This window comes from Belonocnema kinseyi, chromosome 7 (assembly GCF_010883055.1).
Source record: "Belonocnema kinseyi isolate 2016_QV_RU_SX_M_011 chromosome 7, B_treatae_v1, whole genome shotgun sequence".
Classification (NCBI taxonomy): domain Eukaryota; kingdom Metazoa; phylum Arthropoda; class Insecta; order Hymenoptera; family Cynipidae; genus Belonocnema; species Belonocnema kinseyi.
In genome coordinates this window covers 26,508,244-26,508,699 of record NC_046663.1, presented here as the reverse complement: position 1 = coordinate 26,508,699, position 456 = coordinate 26,508,244, and positions in this window count along the sequence as shown.

Below are 456 nucleotides of genomic sequence, written 5' to 3'. Positions count from 1 at the left end.
GCATGGTTTGCCTCGAAAGAGAAAAAGTTTTTTAGAATGGTATCCAGGATTTGCCTGAAATATGGGCAAAATTTGTAGAATCCAATGGTCAATACTTTGAATAAAAAATGTGTGAGATTCCCTTGAGGATTAAGTGTTTTCTTTATTGAAAAAAACCGGCAAACTTCAATGAACACCTCTGGTACTCATGATTTTCTAACCGACGATCGTATGATTAAATCAATGACACTATTTCTATCAGCGTATATGCAAGCTTCCCCAAACTGCAAACCTAATTAGCCAAACCACGTAAGCATCAATTAAATTTGACTCATCAACGAATCTTTACTATTTTGAAGTCTATACAAAGTGGGTAAAGTTAGTTAGTGAAGCTAGCGTTAACACTTGGAAAAAAAGAACTGAAATGGAGGAAGAATACCGGAGCTTGTTGACGAAAATTGAGTGCACAGAGTACAT